Source organism: Cajanus cajan, chromosome 9 (assembly GCF_000230855.2).
Source record: "Cajanus cajan strain Asha chromosome 9, NIPB_CcT2T_4, whole genome shotgun sequence".
In the NCBI taxonomy this organism is placed as follows: Eukaryota; Viridiplantae; Streptophyta; class Magnoliopsida; order Fabales; family Fabaceae; genus Cajanus; species Cajanus cajan.
The window spans coordinates 15555535-15569158 of record NC_138525.1 but is presented as its reverse complement, the minus strand read 5'-3'; positions in this window follow the sequence as shown (position 1 = coordinate 15569158).

Below are 13624 nucleotides of genomic sequence, written 5' to 3'. Positions count from 1 at the left end.
CTGATCGAACAGATATTTCAAACTTTTGTGATCACTGAAGACACTGAACTGAGCACCATACAGATAATGTCGCCATATCTTCAAGGCAAAAACAACAGCTGCCAACTCCAAGTCATGAGTGGGATAATTCCTCTCATGGTTCTTCAGTTGCCTTGAAGCATACGCCACCACTTTCCTGTGTTGCATCAGCACACACCCAAGACCCTGGTGAGAGGCATCACAGTACACATCAAAGGGTTCACCAGAATCCGGCAACACCAACACAGGAGAAGTAGTCAACCTCCTCTTCAACTCCTCAAAACTCCGTGCACAAGCATCTATCCAAATGAACGGCTGCTCCTTCCTCATCAGCTGGGTCAGAGGCGCTACTATCCTGGAGAATCCCTCAATAAACCGCCGATAATAACCCGCCAGACCCACGAAACTCCGTATATCAGTGACAGTCCTCGGGCGCTCCCATTTCAACATCGACTCCACCTTAGCCGGATCAACAAAAATCCCCTCAGCTGAAATCACGTGGCCCAAGAACTTCACCTCATCCAACCAAAACTCACATTTAGAAGGCTTGGCATACAACTGCTTCGCCTTCAAAATCTCCAGCACCGACCTTAAGTGCTCTCCATGTTCTTCCTGGGTCCTTGAATAAACCAAGATATCATCAATGAATACCACCACGAATTTATCCAAGAACGGCCGGAAGATCCTGTTCATGTAATCCATGAACACTGCAGGGCCGTTGGTCACACCAAACGGCATCACGACATACTCATAGTGACCATACCTAGTCCTGAAAGCAGTCTTCGGTATGTCACCCTCCTTCACCCTGATCTGGTGATAGCCCGACCTCAAGTCAATCTTTGAAAACACCGATGCTCCTCTCAGTTGATCCATCAAGTCATCAATCCGAGGGAGTGGATATTTGTTCTTGATGGTCAACTTGTTCAACTGCCGGTAATCCACACAAAGTCGACTACCTCCATCCTTCTTCTTCACTAACAACACAGGAGCACCCCACGGCGAAACGCTCGGCCGCACCAACTGCTTCTCCAATAGGTCTTCCAACTGACCCTTCAGCTCAACTAACTCAGCAGGAGCCATCCTATAGGGAGCCACCGACACTGGCCCCGCTCCTGGAACCAAGTCAATGGTAAACTCCATCTCCCTAATAGGAGGCAACCCAGGTACTTCATCCGGAAACACCTCAGCAAAATCCTTCACCACCTCAACTTCAGAAATAGCCCGCCCGATCTCAACACTCAACGCCGCAAGCAAAAGACAACACTCTGCTCCATCTCTCAACAATGATTCAGCTTGACTAGCTGAAATCAACAACTCATCCTCCGCCTGAGGAAAGATCAACTGCCTATTGGCACAATCTATAAGGATACGATTGGCAGATAACCAATTCATCCCTAAGATTATGTCAATATCAACTAAAGGCAAACAAATCAAGTTTACCTTATACCTCTTCCCATTCACATCAATAGGGCAACCAACACACAACTCAGAAGCAACTACTGAAGCAGACGCGGGCGTCGACACTAGCAGTCTCAACCCCAGTTCACACACAGGTACACCCAGCATAGCAACACAAGCATAAGAGATAAAAGAGTGGGAAGCTCCAGAATCAAACAAAAATACCACATCCTTACCAGCAGCTCTGCCCTTTCCCTTCACCAGATCCGAAGAAGTCGAAGCCTCAGCACCAGTCAAAGCAAAGACCTTACCAGCTGTGGTGGGTCTGCCGCCCCTCTGAGCATCTCCTCTCTGAGCATCACTCCTCTGAGCACTCCTCTCTGGTCTGGCCCTGGCAGGGCAGTTGAATGATACATGGCCCATCTGTTGGCATCTGAAACACCGATTCTCTGTGTGGGGACAATCCCTGATCATATGGGACCCACCACACTTGTAACATCTCAGGGAAGCACTTCCACCCTGTCCTCCACCAGCAGCAGCACCAGCAGGTTGCCTGATGACAGGACCCCCTTGATGTGGTTGGGGCCTATCATATGGCTTCCTCTGGCTCCCCCCTTTCTTGGACCTGGATGGCCCCTCAGAAATCTTCACCCCGCGATTACCACCTTCCAACCGCTCAACCACCTTTGCCTTCTCCACCAAGGCTGGAAATTCAGTGATGGCCATAGGCACCACCACTCTCCTCAGATCATATTTCAATCCCTCCGCAAACTTCCGACACTTCCAAGCCTCGGCGATGCCTTGCGAATAAAAACGAGCTAGGTGCTCGAATTTCATCGCATATTCCGAAACGGTCATCCCTCCTTGATGTAAGCGCATGAACTCAGCTTCCTTGGCATGTCTCACACTCTCAGGGAAATACTTCTCCAAGAACATTCGCCTGAAGCACTCCCAGTCCACAACCACCCCTCTAGCAGTCAGCATATGATGGGTACCCCTCCACCAGTGCTCGGCTTCTCCAACAAGCATGTACACCGCGTATGCTAGCCTCCTCTCTTGAGAACATCCCAGCACAGTGAAGATCTTCTCAAGCTCGCAAATCCAGTGGTCAGCCACCTCTGGATCTGCCTCTTCCTTGAACTGAGGAGGATGGCACTTCCGGAACTCAGCCAGGTCCCGGCTCTCCTACGACCCAGTGGGCCTTGCTGCACCAGCTGCAGCTCTCTCTGCCTCCATCCTAGCAAAATAGGAATTTTGCTGTTGCATAGCCATGGCCATCATCTCCATGGCCCTGGCTATCTGTTCGTTGGCTCTAGACATTGTCTACAAAAGTAATTACACCTTTAGCAACAATATCTAAACCAAACAACAATTCAACAATACAACAAAACACCACAACAATCAACACAGCCAATCAACACATCAAGATATCACAACTCAGAGTTAGCACAACAAAAGCCTAAAGGAACCACCCCCAAAGAGCGTCCACTAGACTCGAACTGCTCTGATACCACTAAAGTGTAACGACCCGACCGGTTACTACACACCAACCTCAAAACACCGGAAACACCAGACAGAAAGAGCAAGTATATAATTATAGGGTCTAGAATATAAAAATATACAAAGCCTCGATCCGACTAGAGTTAGAGTGTATCAAAACATCCTACCGGCCAAAATACATAACCAACTGCTACACCTAGTAGCTATTACAACAAAATATCAATAAAATATGGCCAGCTCCGCATACCAGCTACCGACTCACCATGAACCAAACACCTAATCCTGTTCTGCTCCCGTAAATCATACGATCATAGCAGTCCAACCACAAGGAAACAGCAAGGGTAAACTAGTATAAAAAGAACAACATACAGCAAAAATTCTAATAATCAGCACAACTTCAACCGTCAACACAACAACATTCTACTATCCATTCAATTTATGCAACCAACCAGCAATTAGATATAAATGCGTTGTCACGCATATCACCTCGGAGATTCTCCTACAACAACTCTATCGTGAAGGCCTACAACAACTTAGCCGTTAAGGCCTACAACAACTCAGCCCTTGAGGCCTACAACAACTCAGCCATTACGGCCTACAACAACTCAGCCATTACGGCCTACAACAACTCAGCCATTACGGCCTACAACAAATCATATCAATATTCAACACACCTCAACTTTTTCAACTCAACATACAACACATCTCAACTTATCAACATACAACTCAACTTATCAACATACAACTCAACTTATCAACATACAACTCAACTTATCAACATAGAACAACATAATTCAATACATAAAAGGAAATGTCTCATCCTCGCGCCCGGCGCCCTCGAAGTTGCGCCCAGCGCAGTACAACCAGAGAGCCCCAGGGGGCTAGCGCGCCCAGCACAAGCAGGCTCGCGCTAAGCGGGACTCAGCCAGAGAGCACAAGGCTCTCCCGCGCTTGGCGCAATACTAACTGCGCCTAGCGCAGGCCAGACAGAGACTCCAAGGAGTCTCACGCGCCCAGCGCACCTAACCCAGCGCTCAGCGCGGGAAAGGCAGAGACCACCCCTTGGTCTCGCACCCAGCGCAATTCGGAATTGCGCCCAGCGCCCATGAGGCAGAGACTCCCAAAGAGTCTCATGCCCAGCGCGACAAGGGCCGCGCTTAGCGCAGCCTCTAGAGCCTAACAGCAAGTTACAATGGTATCGCGCTTAGCGCAGTCCAAGTCGCGCCCAGCGAGGGCCAACCAGAGACCTACGTTCTCAAGCACGCCCAGCGCACTCATCAAGGCGCTCAGCGAGCTTGGCTAAATGAGGTCCCATGGCGGCCACGCGCCCAGCGCGATGAACAGCGCTCAGCGCGAAACTCATCTGAAACCTTACCAAGTTCGAAAATTTTCCCAAAGTACCTGCAAAAATCACTATCCAGTACATGCAATCCGGCCAAAGTAACACATTTTCATCCAAGAGTTCAAAAATAACATCTTTTTCAACATGCAACCACAACTTCATCAAAAACCCCAAATTTATCAAAAACTCCGAAAACTCAAAAACCCCATTTTTCAACAGTCCCAACTTGAAATTTAAAAAAAATCTCTAACCAACAAATGAGTTCTGGACTCATACACAGCCAAATGCAACGGAAATAACCAGCATCCCTTACCTCGGGTGAAGATTTCGAGCTCCGGGAAGTAGAAAACGAAGAACGGAGGAGAAGAGGGATTGGAGAAGAAGATGGGAGGAGCTCCGCACGGGTTTAACAAGAATTTCAAACCTTCAATCAGTACCTTCAGCCACCAAAACCACAGTTCAAGAGTGAGAAGAGGAGAATTGAGAGCAAGAGCATAAGAGAGTGAGAGTTGAGGGTTCGGGGATAGGAAAAAGAGAAAAAGGAAGCAGGGTCTCACATGGCCCGTCAACCGCGAGCCCGTCCTTAGACAGGACGGGCCAGCATCCCTAACCCGTTTTATATTGGCAGGCCGAGCCAAAATATGCCGGACTGACCCATTTTACCATTTCCAGAAGGGACTTTAATCCTCTAAATTAAACCCTTTAATCCTCTAAATTAAACCCTTTTCATATTGTTAAAAAAAACGTTTTATATTATTTATTAAGTTGATAAGCTTTTTATTCTTTATACGTAATGTTTACTTTCACAATATCACAGACACCAAAATGACGGCATCTAAAAAAGAAAGAAATAGATTATACGTTGTCGACTTTCAATATACGACATGGTGCATGCCACTTTTTCTTAATTATTATTGTTCATATTACTTTCGTGATTCTAGAAACCCATAAGATAACCATCATAAGTGTTAAAATCATGGCTGGCTTTATTACTAATTAACAATAATATTATCACATAAAGAAGCATATGATTTATGTCAATAATGTCACACCAGTATATATAAAAATAACTAGATTTGAAAAGGAATAAATTATACTTATTGAATATTCTGATCTAAACAATAACTAAAATTTTCTGATAGGATAAAATATAAGTATTTTATTTTCTACAAAAATATTTAGAATTGTTATTTTTCTTTTGACCCTATATTTAGAATTATTATTAAAATATAATACGTTGATGATCACATACAACATCCATAATAAATAGTATAAAATAACACAAATGCAACAAACACAAATTAATCAACATGAAAGTGAGGGCACACAAAGTTGTAAAAGTAAATAAGAAAATATATTAAGTAAACAACAAATCTACCACCCTAAGTCTAACCATGAAAAACAATCTTAAAAGCAAAAAAGACATGTCGTGCATTTTTCAATATTTGTTCCACACTCCACCACTATCAATGGAGATAACTGATAATTGACTCTAAGAAAATAAAGCAGCTGACATAACTTTCTTTTTGTTTCTTTCTGCCTTTTCATTTCTTCTTTCCTTTTCTTATTGAATTTCACTTTTCTCTGAGCAAAGAATAACTGTTTTTTTTAAGGTAAGTACATGTTTGAGTGAATAGGGGATGTATCATTCATATAATAGGCGATTCACTACCAAATAAATAAATAAAATCATATAATAGGTGGATTCCATGAATATTATCAATCAAATTTTAATAAAAGAGTATTTGACATAATTTATAGTTATTCAATAATTGGTTTAAATTTAAAATATTATTATTCATATTTGAAACTAAATAATTTTATATTATATTATTCTTTTTTGTAATATTATTATATTATTTTAAATTAAAATATTTTACTCTAAAAATTAATATACTTTATTTGGAAATATGTTGTCATTCGAAAGCCTTATACTTTTCGATTTAAATATTTGGACAAAAATACCACATTTTAAGTATTTATTAGAATATGCTTTTCTATGATCAGCTATAATTATTAATTACACGATTATGATGGAGAGAAATTGTCTATATTAAATAATTCAATAGTTAGTACATTTTCTTCTCACGTCTAGAAGAAATATACTAGTTAATCTCTCATAACAATTCATCTTGTTAATGAAATATAAATTATCTATTATATATTAAAACAATAATTTATTGTAAGTGATATTTTGATTGCAACAATTATTATATATATATATATATATATTAATTTAGTTAATTTTTATATTTAAATTATTCAAAATAATGTTTATAAACTTAAAATATATTATAAATTATAAAAATTATATTTTTATTTACAATATATAAGCATAAAATCATTTATTTTATTTTATCATTTCATATTTCAAATTACAACAAATTTAAATTTAATATAATTTAAATCCGTTTTAATTTTTTGAACTCAAATTTCTCTTCTAACTAAATATATTTCTCATGCATAAGCATGGATTAAACTTTAAATATAGTAAGACTAATAATTTTTTTATTTAACAATGCAATTATAAAATGATTGATTTTTAAATTTTTATTTAACAATGTAATTATAAAATGATTGATTTTTTTTGTCCTTTCACAATTCAAATTTACAAAAATATTTATATTCAGCATAAGTTGAATCTTTGAAAAAATTTAAATATAATTTTATATAAAATATGAAATATCTGTGAACATTTTATACTTGAACCAAATATAGTTTTTATGTGTTTCACCACTTTCTTTCTCTTTATGCTTAGAAAAATTAAAGAATTAATTATATTTATTTTAAAAACATGTATTTAATATGCGTAAAAACGAGAATAATACGTGTGAATGCGCGTATACCTTACTAGTTCATATAATAGATTATTCACTACCAAAAAAGTATATATAATCATATATAGGCAGATTGAAAAAAAAAAAAAAGAAGTAAAATCATATAATAGGTGGATTACGGGTGAGAAAGTGAACCAAATGTTAAGAGACTCTCGTTATTAAACTAAATGACTATATTTCAAATCACCACAACAGAATAAATTTTTAGTGACATTTAATATGATTTTTTAGTGATAATAAAAATTGTTACAAAATCTTTTAGTGGCATTTCCACAATAGTTATTGTATGCAGTGTTGCTAAAATATTTAGTGACAATTATTCTTAATACTGATAAAAATTCTTATAATAGTCGAAAAAAGTATATAACTTTTTGTGACATTTTTTACTTTTTACTTGATGTGAGACTTGTAAGATAATGATTGTCTTTTACTTATACATTTTTTAATTGTCTTATCTCCTAATTAATTATTTTATCAATTTAAAATAGTAAGTTATATGTCTAACTTAACCCTACAAAACAAACTTGTAAGGTGAGAGTTATCAACCATTTATATATTATTTAATTATCTTATTTCTAGACGATGTGAGACTTAAATTTTTCCAATAAATAATTGTTGCTAATAGTAAGTTTTGATGTGGTATAAATACATTTTTAGTGGTCATTATATATTAGTCATTAATATTTTTATTAAATAATGAAATAAATACAATTAATTTATTGTCACTAAATAATTATCGGTAATAATCAATTTTGTTGTAGTGAATCTTAATTTTTGTGTATGCAGAAAATTTAAATTGGGAGGCGATATATTTCTTATTTAGTATTAGTCAAATCCTTAAAAGAGATTAGTTCCTGTATTTGAATGTAAAACAGTGATTTCTCAAAAAAAAATTATTATAAATTTGGTTTACATAATTTTTAAAATTAACCAATATTGATCCATCCATTTACATGTCATTCAAAATTAAAAAAAAAAACACTAATATGTCTTATATTGTTAGATAGTTAGTTAGACAAATATGAAAATAATAGTACTAATTTTTTTTAAAAAATATTCTAATAAATTATAAATTTTAATTGAAATAAAAAGAATCATAACATAAATGTAATAAAAAATTATTATTCTTTATATGAAAGTCAACATGGTTAAATAATTGTTCGAGAGTGTCATCCACAAGACATATTAATATTTTCTATTTAATTTTGAATAACATATTAACGAGTGAATCAACATTGCTTAATTTTAAAAATTAATTAAATTTATAATAAAATAATTTGGTATCAAAATTGTACAACCACCGAAACTATAAGAATAAAAATGCAATTAAATCTATAATTTATTAATTAAACACCTAAAATTTAAATAAATAAAAACACCTACAATCTTCGTATGGATATTGATCGATCTTACCTATAGATCCAATTTGGTTGTGTTAATGATGAATCATATATGCCCTGCGGTTTCTCATCAATCCAAGAACACACCAAGTTTTGCAAGTTAATTATTTGGCAAAACAAAAAAGAGGGGATTCTTCCATATGATAAAGTTCCCCATTCAAAGATGTAAAAGGAGGTTTGTTACAAATAAAAGAAGTGAGTATATTCCAAATTTCCGATAAAAAAAAATAAAAATTATTGAATGAAGCATATGATTATTTGGTAGTAAACTAGTAGTGAGGCATAAATGATGAAAGTCTAAGTCTAAGTCATTAATTAGGTGTAGTGTAAGAATGATTTTATATATTGGAAGGCATAGCTGGTTAGGTCAACAAAGGGCCCGTTGACTAGGGCAATGACCACTATGCCCTTAGCCAACCCCAGCACACCTTACGATTGGTGATCATGGAATATGCCTAAACACTGAAAACTCCATTCCAATCTGTTAGAGTCAAATAGAAAATTGTGATGCATAATTGCACATAGACTTGACCTCAATGCTCTTCGCGTCTACACTCCATATAACTTAATCCTTAGCACATTTTATGACTTTAGTGGATAACTAAAAGACAAATTTCCCAGGGATAAAATATATGAGTTAATTACTTATACACTGTCAGTGTAAAAATTTTTTACACTGACAATTAATCATATCTTTTAATAGCAGTTGTTTATTTAATAAAATAATAATAAAATAAATAATTTTAAAAGATATAATTAATTATTAGTGTAAAAAAATTTACACTGACAATGTATAAGTGATTAACTCTAGATATATATATTACAAAAGTTTATAGTTTTATTGCGAATAATAATCAGATTTAGCTAAAGCATAATCAGCACACATATTGCTCTCTCTCTCTTGCTGAAATGTAGGTCAAGCTACACTCCCAATCAAGCTGAACCAACCTAGGGTTTAATTTATACCAATCAGGTACCATTTTTTTTTTTTTTATTTTTAGAATGAGATTAAAGTACAGGGACTTGATCTTCTCAATTTGAGCCAACATTCGAATTTCAGCTATTTGATTCAACGGTGTGAATCTTTCGCCACTTGGTCACTCAGATGAACCCAAATTGGTAAATTATTCCCACATAAAGTAGAGTAATAATTAAGAAGTAATTTATCTTCTCACTGTGCTGCTCTATTTTACATGGAAAGATATCTTCAAGGGCTCAAACTATCAATTCTATTTCTGTCAAACATTGTGGGTTTTAGTTTTAATGGTTATTTTTTGTATTAAGTACCTAAATATCAAAATTGAAATTGATTATCAAACTTTTGTTGAATAAAAATCCTACTTCATATCTTAATTATAAATACTAGTTTAAAAGGCATTTTGTGCCTTTCGTAAAAATCAGGAAAAAAAAATGATATTTTTACATGATAATTTTTACTATTTTAATATTCTTGACAGTTTTTGAATTTTTTTTTAATAGTTATTAAAGCTAAAACAAGTATAAAAATTGTGGATATCAAAAGGAGGTATTCTTTGAAGATAAACTAATCATTTTGTTGAAACATAGACAGTTACACTACTAGAAAAGTGTCATTTTTCTGCGAATTTTTTTACAAAAAAATATTCGCAGAAATTTTTTGTGAACTTTTTTGCAATAATAATTTTGCAAATTTTTTTTTACGAATTTATTTGAGAAAAATAATTTACAGATATTTTTTACAAACTTTTTTATGAAAAATAATCTATAAGAAATTTTTGCAAATTTTGCTACAATTTTAATGATCATAGAAATTCTTTTCCATGGTAAAAATTTGCAGAAAATATTGTAAGAATTTTATTTTGTTTCTTGCAGATTTTCTTACAAAAATAAATTTGCAAGTAATGTTTACTAAATGGTAGAAAAAATTTGTAGGTAACTTTTCCTGCAGATTTTCCTGCTAATTTTAATTCGCAGGAAAAATTAAAAAAAAGTTAAATTTATAAGTTTAATATTTTAAAAAAACTTCAAGTCCCACATCGATCGAAAATAAAACAATTAAAGAGTAACTTTTCCTGCAGATTTTCCTGCTAATTTTAATTTGCAGGAAAAATTAAAAAAATATTTAAATTTATAAGTTTAATATTTTAAAAAAACTTCAAGTCTCACATCAATCGAAAATGAAACAATTAAAGAGTATATAAGTTGAGGCAACACTTACCTTACAAGTTGATTTGTAAGGTTGAGTGTTAGGTTTATAATCTACAATCTTAGAATTTAAAAGATTATATATCATATGTTGGAGGCGTGGAAACAAATGTTTCAGATGAATTCATTGTGAACATTTGAAAGTTGATTAATTTCTTTAATTTTTTCCGTAAAAAATATTCCTGCATAATTTCTTGCAAAAAAATTCGTAGGAAACTTTCTTGCAAATTTTTTTCGCAAGAAATTTCGCAAGAAAACTTCTTGCGAATTTTAAAATTCGCAAAAACATATTATCCACGAAGGTATTACGTGCAGATAAAATTTCACAGAAAAATTTTTAAGAACAAGTTTCCTGTAAATTTTTATGAAAAATTCACAAGAAAAGTCGCATGTAATAAGAAAAATTATAGTAGTGTTAGTTGATTTCAATAACGTTCGCTTTTCACAAAGACTGACTATTGTCTAAAGGGCCATAGGTAGCGCATGATCATTTCTCTCGGCCATGACTTTTTTGATTCATAGAAAAGTGTACAAATCAATCAACAATGTTACACAATTCAAAGTATACACAAGGAAACATAGTAAGTATATAACAAATTGGTTGAATAAACCAACTTGGCTCTACAACCACTAAATGTGATACCCTTCTACATCAACTTTAAAATACATGATTTTAATATAAATAAATTAAATCATGGTCGTTTTAGCAAAAAGAATTCACAAAATCTCCATAAAATAAAATTTTGAAATTAAAATATAAATAAAATTTCTTAATAATCAAGATAAGGCATAACTGGTCAATTACATAAAATTTCATAGATACTAAAAGCCATAAAATTGATAAGCTTTATTAAACTAAAGAAAACATAAACTATCTAACTTTGATGTCACACTATCAGAGTAAGATTCTTAAATAATTAAAGAAACATTAAGTTTCACCTCCATCAAACTCATCTTCTTACATGTTATGTCAAAAGACAATCTTACATTCCTCTAGTTTTAAGTTTTGTTGTTAAAAAGTACAGAAGATTTTGATCAATAATATGAGTTTTCAAAATGATAAAGACGATTTTTCCATTAAGATGCAATCCATTAATAAGACAAATCCTTATATAAGACAAAAGACACATTAAGACGTTTATGTTACTAACTAAGATGAACCCTTAGTCATAAAAAAAGGATATGTATTAAATCCTTATCATTTATGATCTCTAAATAAGGAATTGACTATGTCTGAATGTTTTCTTAACAAATTAAATTTAAAAATATTTTCTTAATACCAACATTCTAAAAAAAGAAAAGAAAAATGTCTTTTGTGCCAGAAAAGGACAAGCAGATCCCTACAAAAACAAAAAGTTGCAGTCAAAAGTTGTTTCATCGCTGTAACACTTTGACACATGCATGACTCTACCCATTTGATACCTAAAAGGTGATAAGTAGTTTCTTTGATCAAATAAGAAGTGATAATTTGGTGAAAATATTTAATGCAAGCATTTATCCCTTTAAGAAGCAAATCAAGGATTTGCAATAGTTATCTTTAGTGAAACACTATAAAAGGAAGCTTGAAGCTTAGAAAGAAATAGACGACAATGTGACAAAAAATTGTAAAAAGTCATATTCTGTCTTGTAAAATATCTTGTACTTAATTTGTTGTATCACATTTTGAAAAGGAAGACAAAACAACCTTATAAACCTTTGTAACTTTAAGTTATTAGATTTGAGCTTGGAGAGACTTGTTTGTAAAAGAATACTCGAGTTTAAGCTTAAAAGGATTTGTCTGTAAAAGAATAATTAATGTTAAAGCTTGGAGAGACTTTGTGTAAAAAGAATACTTTGGTAGTTGCTTGAAATGACAAGTTAAAGAATACTTAGGGTTAAGCCAGAAGTGGCTTGGTAAAGAATACATGTATCTTGGATAAGACAATGTAACTTGATTTGGTTTGATCAAGATTTAGACATAATCTTGGTGTTTGAGACAAGCCAATATAAAAATATGCATCATCATATTTTCTCATACATACGTATTTACTCATACACATAAGAATGTATTGTTCTCTTGACCTCCTACATTCATAACTTCTCTTTAGTTCTCCCTTTTATACGTTTATATCTTATTGTTTAATTCATTAATTCTTTTATTTTAATATTTCCTCATGGCTCCTCCATTATTTAATTCATTTTTATAATTCAATTAGCTATGAAATAGGCATGGTGCTCGATGAGATCAGGCTCACGTCTAGTGTAGAGATCAGGGTCTGTCTACCATATTCACGACCAACATGGTGGTATTCATGCTTGACGTGAAGAGGTATGGGACCTCTTTGTCTGATTTACGCTCGACGTGGATGCTCTCACATCCAACGTTGAGGAATCAGGGACCCTTTTAGAACTAATTTGTCTAGTGTGATCTGAGTCATGCTCGACATCATCTCCTCTTAAAAACAACGTCAAATGGTGTTAGGTAAGACAACTTTCACCCAATGTAAAGAAGTCGGGGACCTCTCTAACATCCATGGCCCTATGTGGCTCCCTCCACACCTAGCATAGAAATCTAGGTTCATCTCACTTGGTGCCATGAAGATGTGTTTGACACTTTTGCAAATTATGTACTTCGCAGAATCATGAACTACGTGTTACAAGGTATTCCAAACCCATTCACATCCATTAATTCTTCTCTTTCTTTCAATTATTTGGTAAAAACATTGTATAGCACATATAAAACATAGATTCATGACCAATTCATGCACAATTCATCCAATTCCGCAAGGACCCCCAAATTATGCATACAACTATAACCCTCAAACACAAGGCAATTCTATACATCAATAATCAATCACAAAAGTTCAACCATAAAATTTGCATATCAATAGTTCCACATACAAATCATATATTCCTACAAAAATTCCTTAAGAAACTAAGAAGCTTAAGGATTGTCTCACTATCCT